This window comes from Alligator sinensis, unplaced genomic scaffold (genome assembly GCF_000455745.1).
Source record: "Alligator sinensis unplaced genomic scaffold, ASM45574v1 scaffold600_1, whole genome shotgun sequence".
Taxonomy (NCBI): domain Eukaryota; kingdom Metazoa; phylum Chordata; order Crocodylia; family Alligatoridae; genus Alligator; species Alligator sinensis.
Genome location: NW_005841859.1, coordinates 1,269,704 through 1,277,245, shown reverse-complemented (window position 1 = coordinate 1,277,245; position 7,542 = coordinate 1,269,704).

Genomic DNA, 7,542 nt, shown 5'->3' with positions numbered 1-7,542 from the left:
GAGGAAAGCGGCCGGCTGCATCGGCCCCAGCCAGCAGTGGCAGCTTGCTCTCATCCGGCATGCAGATTCCAGGACACATTGCCTCAGGGAATAGCCCAGTGCAGTCCCCCAGCCCACAAACCTTCTGGGGTGCACATAGCAGCAAGAGCTGCGCCCCCTCTGCCCCACAGCCACTGACAGTTCCCTTTGGTTTGCTCCCTGCTGCAGCCCCAGGAGCAGCAGACAGGCTGCACCATGCCCCTCCTCCTGTAGTTTCCCTAGTCTCAGCCTTCCTCCCTCACTCCTTCACTGACATGGGAACATATTATTATTTTCCCCAATTTAAACTGATATTTTTTCTTTTCTTCCTTTTATCCCAATTTTAAACCAGTTTTTATGTTTGGAAAATAAACCTTGAAAAATTCCTGGATTTTTTTTTTTTAAATAAAAACTGAAAATGCAGAACATGCCTAGGGTCAGGGATGATCTAGTTAGGGAACTTTTGGAGGGCTTGGACATGTTTAAATCAGCAGGTCCAGATGCTCTTTATCCGAGGGAATCAGTGGAGGTCATAGCAGGGCCCCTGGCATGGCTGTATGAGCTCTTGTGGTGCTCTGGCCAGGTCCCAGAGGACTGGAAAAGGGCCAATGTGGTCCCCATTTACAAGAAGGGGAGAAAGGAGGACCCGGGTAACTATAGGCCAGTTAGTCTCACCTCGGTCCTAGGGAAGACCTTTGAGAAAATTATAAAGGAGCACATCTGTTGGGGCCCAGCATGGGAGGTAATGTTCAGGGGCAACCAACACGGGTTCATTGTGGGCTGATCCTCCCTAAATTTGGTTCCTTTTATGAGCAGGTCACAAAGTCCTTGGATACAGGTGTTGAGGTGGATATCATCTATCTGGACTTCAAGAAGGCCTTTAACACTGTTTCTCACCCCATTCTCATAAAAAAAAACTAGGCGACTGCGGCATTGATGCCTACACAGTCAGATGGGTGGCAAATTGGCTCGATGGTCACACCCATAGAGTGGTGGTGGATGGGTCATTTTTGACCTGAAGAGATGTAGGCAGTAGAGTTCCCCAGAGCTTGGTCCACAGGCCTGTGCTATTCAACATCTTTATCAGCGACTCGGAGGTGGGCATGGAAAGCACGTTGTCCAAATTCACTGATGACACAAAGATGTGGGGAGAAGTGGGCACACTGGAGGGGAGGGACAGAATCTAAATAGATCTAGACAGGTCACAGAGATGGGCGTATGAGAATAGGATGGAACTCAATGCAGACAAGTGCAGGGTACTGCATCTAGGGAGAAGAAAGCTGCAACATACCTATGGACTGGGGAAAACCCTTCTCAACAAGACAGTGGCTGAAAGGGATCTTGGAGTCATTGTTGACTCCAGGATGAACATGAGCCATCAATGCGAGGAAGCAGTCAGTAAGGCTAACCACACCTTGTCGTGAATCTACAGAAGCATCACAAGCAGGTCCAAGGAGGTGATCCTTCCCCTCTATCCGGTGCTGGCCAGGCTGCAGTTGGAGTACTGTGTGCAGTTCTGGGTGCCGCACTTCAAGAGGGATGTGGCTAACCTTGACAGGGTCCAGAGGAGGGCCACTTGCATGGTCAGGGGGCAGCAGGTCAGGCCCTACGAAGATAGACTAAAGGGCCTGAATCTATTCAGCCTCCACAAGAGAAGACTGAGAGGTGATCTGGTAGTTGTCTATAAACTCACCAGGGGGGACCAGCAGAAAATAGGTGAGGCTGTGTTCCCCTGGGCACCACCTGGGATAACAAGGAATAATGGCCACAAATGGAATGAGAGTAGGTTCAGGCTTGATATCAGGAGGCATTACTTTACGGTTAGGGCTGCCAGGCTCTGGAATGGGCTCCCAAGGGAGGTGGTGCTCTCCCTTACCTTGGGGGTCTTCTGGCTGGGGTATTATGTTCCCAGCACTTGTTCCTCCCCAGGGCAGGTGGTCGGACTTGATGATCTGTTTGGTCCCTTCTGACCCTCTAAATTATGAAACTATGAACACTAAGAATGCGGCATGGTCTTCTATCTAGGATCCCTCGAGTGTATATGCAAACTGAAACTAGCAGCAGCTGGACATTGATAGTGCCATAATCCCCCTGCTTTGCCTGTGGCAAATTAGGATGTTCTTTGGTGTTTTGGGGCATTGTGCCTAGTACTTCTGCAAGACAGTGGTCTATGCAGTTTTAAGAATACAGGGTAGAGTAGACAAACACTTGTATATGATGGTTTAGACAGGCTTTTGATTAAGTCTTTTCAACCCCTATTTCTTTATGATTCTGTGTCTTCTGCTTTCTGGATAAGTATTTTAATTTATTGGGCAACATGTAGGTGGATCCTCCTCTTCTGTTAGGCATATTTAGAGTGCACCTGACAGATCAGGTCATTCAGGGGACTTAGGCACAACTGCTTAGGCAAGACTAGCTTGTGAATCCAAAATGGTCATAGGCAGGAATCAGATATGAACACGTTTTATTTGAACTGGTTGACATAAACATGTACAAAAGCTGTGTTTTCCAGTGCTTAGGCCTGTTCTAAGTGCTAGAACACAAAGCCAGCCTCAGGGAAAATGGTGCCTTGGGTGAACTTGTATTTTCGTGTCACCCCCAGGATCTCCCCTGCACGTCCTCCCCCCTAGGTCAGAGGTGTTGCTGCAGGCAGTGGCAGGCAGGCAGGGGCTAAGGGTGCAGTCCAGCATGGAGGCAGAGTGGCATGGTATGCCAGGCAGGCAGGTGGGCAGGCATCTCCCACACTGCCTGGTCTGACTCCTCCTGAGCAGTGGTGGGAAGGCTGAGCTGGCCACTGTTCCTCCTGCCTGGGGCAGGGATCAGCCAGGACAGGGTAGGGGGAGGACTCTGCTGTAAGTGTAGACTGCTCGCACATTGGTGGTGGGGGGGGGGGAGCACCCCCCCCCCCCCCCCCCCCCCCCCCCCCCCCCCCCGGGCCATGGCACCCTGGCTGGTCTCCCATGTCACCCACCCTTAAGACTGGCTCTGCTGGAACACACAGGACTCCATGAGTGTGGAAACATCTAGGTGGAAATTCGGTGAGTTGCACATTACAGAAAAGGCACATATATTCCAACTAAAAAGTGGCTAGCTCACATAAATCTCCAGGCTCATTCATTCTTTGTCCATTCTAATTAATGGGGAACTCGGATTCTAAAAACCCTGTACCTTTCAGCACAACTCTTTAGGAATGATAAGGGTCCTTATTTGTAGGAACATCTATATGAATTTATCTTTACACCAATCAGCTTTTTCAAAGATTAGTGCCTCCCTTTCAAAGGATGAACTACCTTACTCAGACCTCATCTCACATTTGAGTGTATTCAGTTCAGTCAGACCTCTTGTAAGTACTGCAAGTAGTGTTTTTATTAAAAAAAAAACCCGATTTATGGGCAAATCACCAGCTTTACTGTTACAGTGACTTCTACCAATGACCAGGTTGCACTTCTCTCACTACTCACTATTTTTTTGTGGCTTTCTGTTAGGGATGTGCTAATTCCTGGGATCTTTTACATATCTACTCCTGTCATTTGCCCAGCTGGCCATTTCTGCAATAGAATCACAGATGTGGGAACAGATGATGTGGAGAATGGGAGTATCTCTGGTTGTACAGTCTGATGAAGGTGCATACTGAAGTGTAAATCCTGGCATGTGTTTCAGCAGGTGACACCCACTAGATTTGCAAAGTGATTTGTGCATGAGTGGATGTTAAATGGAGTTCTATGCTTAGTTTGCCCAACAGCATCTCAGAGTTCTGGATATCAATTTATCTTTGTACTTCTTATGCATCCATCATTTTGGTAATTCAGCACCAGACATATTGAGCAACACTTTTCTGTTGTTTTTATTAATTTCTATTGTGCCCTGTAGCTTTCTGACCCAGCTGCATATCAAGAGACTTTTATTGAAATATCTCAGCCTATACTCCAAATCTTTCTATGCAGGCTATGACAGCTACTGGATTTAAGAGAATGATTATGAATATACTCTTATTTGTAAGATAATGATATTTAAAGAAAAATATTTCTGACTTTCTATACATAATTCAAACAGTCATATTTTCACATGTCTGAAGACTTTGTCTGAAGACTAAATCAATTATGTTCTGAAAGCTTCATTCATTTTATCTTTGTTATTCTAGGTTCATGCAGATTTCTTTATATTTACAATCTAGCCTTTCAAAATGCTCATGCTTCATTTCTTGAAAAAAAAATCATTGCACTGAAAATCGTCTGCAACTTTTAGCATCTCTTGGGAAAACGCTATTCCCAAGGGGCTCAACTCTGAGCTGGAATGGAGATTTTATTGTCTCCTGCAAGCGTGCAAGTCAGAAAGACCTTCCAAATCACTTTTACATACCAAATCTTCCCTTTATAGGAGTACATTAGAACAAATTCTAGCTGTCTGTCAGAGTTTAATACACACAGAGCAACCTAATGTACCAGTCACAACAGTATTCTGAACAATTCCTTCAGGTCCATTTTACAGTAGTTCAGGGAACATGGTTAACGGGATGAAAAATACAATGTGTGATGCAGAGACAAATGAGTAATGATGAGTGTGATAGTGCATTCGGCTAAGAGGGCCATACTCACCAGAAGATAAATCCAGTGTGCTATAACTTTATAACTTTATAATCTCTTTCCTACAGTCTCATGGTGATCTTAGCTATAAATGGTGTGCTTTTAAACTGAACATAACGTTTCTTTTTCAAAAGTTGCTTTTTAGCTGTCATTATTCCTCCTCATTCTCAAAATCCTGGAAGGGCCTCAAATCATCAAATCCTTCCTCTTTCTCAACCGGGTCTGGAGGCAGCATTAAGGCTTAAATCCTAAACAAGTTGTCACGGCCTCCTCTGGATTGTTTGGACTGTGTGGGAATTACAGATGATTGGAGGGTACATCGTCTGGATGCCTTTCCTTTATTTATTGGTGGAAAAAAGGGACAAAAGATTAGACCACTGTTAGGCCTACCCCTCAGCTAATTATCATATTCCAGTGGCAGAAAGTATACGAGTTTATCACTCTTTTAGTGGTGGATGTGTTTTTTCGTTTGTTCATTACATTATTTATTTTTTTAATTTATACCTCTGGGGTAGTAAGGACTGTGTTTTCTTAGTTTTTTTTTATTTATATATTGTATGGAAGGTTGTATAAATAGTTTGCTAGTGAGCATATCTGAGTGTAAAATATCAAAATTGATATAGCTTATACTCAGAGGACCAGAAAAAGGTGTAGAGCAAAGTGGGGTGGGGGAGACTCTGAAGTCTCTAATCAAGTGGATTTCCCACCCTACTCCAACGAGAATCTATGCCCTTTGGGACTGATTAGTCTCTAGCCATGAGTTACATCAGTGAAGAAAGAATGGAAGATGTGAGTAAATGAACATTCTTCATTCATGCTGGTGAGGGTATTTAACACAGGTGGAAATGCGGTACCGCACAAGTCACAAGGCAGTTGCTAAGGTCTATTTAGTCTAAACTTGCCTTCTTCCAGGGGCTTGACATTGCAGGAACTCAGACAAAAACCATGGAGAAATAAACCTCAGCTTAAGCTTTGTTGCTTTATTTGGCAGTCCCTAGATTTTACTTACAGTAATTCATTTACCCTAAACTCCACATTTCCTTTGCTAAAAAAACCCTATTCCTCACATCCTGAGTCAGTAAATTATATCCTGAGTAATTAAATCACAATGATCTTACTGATTCAGAATCAGTAAAAATAGATCAGCATGTTCTTGTAGGAGGCAACGTGCTAATGGGGTTCATTCATAGAAAAACACTGCTACTCTGTTGCTCTCTAAAATACCTATTTGCTCAGTGATCTATTCTTACATTTTCCTGTTAGTTTTTTCAGACTCAGTTAAACTCCTTAGGTCATCTTTAATTTGATTAGAAAAGCAGTTAATATGGTTCTTGTAGCTTAAGCTGGATGCACTTTTACCTACATAGTGACTTTTATCTTCCACTTTCTTATGTATCATTTCTGAATTTTGCTGTATGGGCACTTCTGTCACATGCAGGAGTAATCATCATCAGTTTTTCCTTTTCTCTAATGTAAAATGGGACAAGATAAGCCTATATGGTGAAGTTTCTCTTTTCAAAACCATCCCCATTCAAAATTTGTTTCTTCATTTTCTCCATAAGAATACCTTTCCAGAGCCAGCCTTAAGGAAAATGGTGCCCTGGGTGAATTTGTATTTTGGTGCCGCTCCTGTGCCCCCTGCCCCACCCTGCCCCAGGGGTCACTCTGGCTGGGCCTGGATCATCAGGTTTCCTTTCCTCCCCCTGCCACTTCTTGGGGCCCTGTTGGGCAGAGGTGGAACCATGATCCCTCTGCTGCTTCCTGCCCCCATGAGCCAGAGACAGGGACAGGCCACCGGAAACTGAGTTGCAGAGACACGTGGCTGAAGTGGAAATGACACAGGGGGTGGGAGCCATAGAGCCACCAGATGCTATTGGTGCCCCTGCTACCACAGCTCCTGGTGGCAGCAGCACAGACAGCCTGAGGTAAGAGAAGCTGGAGTTTCTGGCACCAGCCCCTTTCCTGGCCCTCACCTGCCACTCCCAGCAGCACCTGCATTAGCAGCAGCCCTGCAGCCACTGCCCCACAGCAAGTGGGGGACACAGCAGGGCAGATAGAGTGGACTTGGCAGCTGTGCCCAGGGCTGTGCTCCTCAGCCTGAGTAGGGGGGAGCAGGGGCTATAGTTAGGTACGGAAGGACCCATCCGTCGCCAGGACCCCTCAACACGAGAGGTCTACTGCCTGCCCGGAGCAAAGATTTGGTATGTGATGGGAATAATCCAGGCCAAGATTAAGCTCACCGATTACTACCCCATGGTCCTAGTCCATGTGGGTACTAATGATGCTGCCAGGAGAAGCCCCGATCACCTGATGACGGACTACCATGCTCTGGGCGGCATGCTGAGGGAGTTCGGTGCACAGGTGGTATTCTCTTCTGTCCTACCAGTGAGCAGACGCAGAAGACGGCATGAGAACTGCATTAGAGAGACCAATTGGCAGCTTCGGCAATGGTGTCTCGAGGCAGGCTTCGGCTTCCTGGACAATGACCGCACATCACGATGAGGGACATGCTCAGTTGGGATGGGCTTCACCTGCCCCGCAAAGGTAAGCATGTGTTCTCTTCTAGGTTGGCAAATCTCCTCCAGTGGGCTTTGAACTAGGCTCATCGGGGGGAGGGGAAGATGAGGGCGGGGGAAGCCATGGACCACCAAACCATGTGGCACCCATAAGGACAGCCCAGCCTGAAGAAGGAGAACATTGGGAACCTGCAAGCCATGGGGTGGCCAGCAGTACAGCACAGGTAAACAATAAGCAGGTAAGAAATAAGGGGCCCCTTGGGATTCAGAGCTGGGGGGCAGCAAAGGCACCAGTCACAGGGCTCAAGTGCCTATATACTAATGCTAGGAGCATGGGGAACAAGCAGGATGAACTAGCGCTCCTGCTTGCAGAAAACACCTACGACTTAGTAGGGCTATCTGAAACCTGGTGGGATTCTTCCCAC